Here is a 674-nt window from a genome sequence, read left to right as displayed (position 1 = left end):
CATTGTAGTTCGAATTCGATCTTATTGGTATTTAACTTAAATTTTGAGTCAGTTTTGATGTTCTTCCTAATGGAAATAAAGTACCAGTCAGAATACTGTAATGCAGAGCAAACAAATAAGCATGTTTTTGCGTGTCTGCGTTAATTGTTTGTTTAAAATATAGGCCAGTGTAGCATGTTAGTAGGCCTGCCTGTAGAATCTGGCTTGTACATAGTTGGCCAGAACCTTGTGTACCATCCTCTAATAGGAGTGGTCTACTTCCTGCCAATTAGAGAAACACTCCTTGAGCTTAAAAGGGAAAATCCACAGGGTACAGTGTCTAGAGAGCTCTTTGAAATGTGGACTGGAAAAAAATAAATTGGCTATCTAACATCAAGCGAGAACATAATTAGATTTTTGTCTTTTCTGTCCTGGTTTTTATGCAGTTTTATTAGGTCAAGGTTACAGTGTACGCGAGGACACACCTCTTTTGACCACAAGAGAGCAGCAGAGAGCAGATGAGGTAATGTTTTGGTAGACTTAAAAAAATTCACTTGATTAAAATGTTTCCTTCAGTGTGATCACAGCACAGGTTATTTGTTTCTGTTCAGGCTTTCCGTGTCACAATCATGCGGATATTGTGGTAGAGTCGTGTGTCTGTTTTTCATCAAGTTTTATAATCCAAGAGCCTGGCA

The sequence above is a fragment of the Phycodurus eques genome, chromosome 1 (assembly GCF_024500275.1).
Source record: "Phycodurus eques isolate BA_2022a chromosome 1, UOR_Pequ_1.1, whole genome shotgun sequence".
Lineage (NCBI taxonomy): Eukaryota > Metazoa > Chordata > Actinopteri > Syngnathiformes > Syngnathidae > Phycodurus > Phycodurus eques.
The sequence above is the reverse complement of the archived record's forward strand: the minus strand, read 5'-3'. Positions refer to the sequence as shown.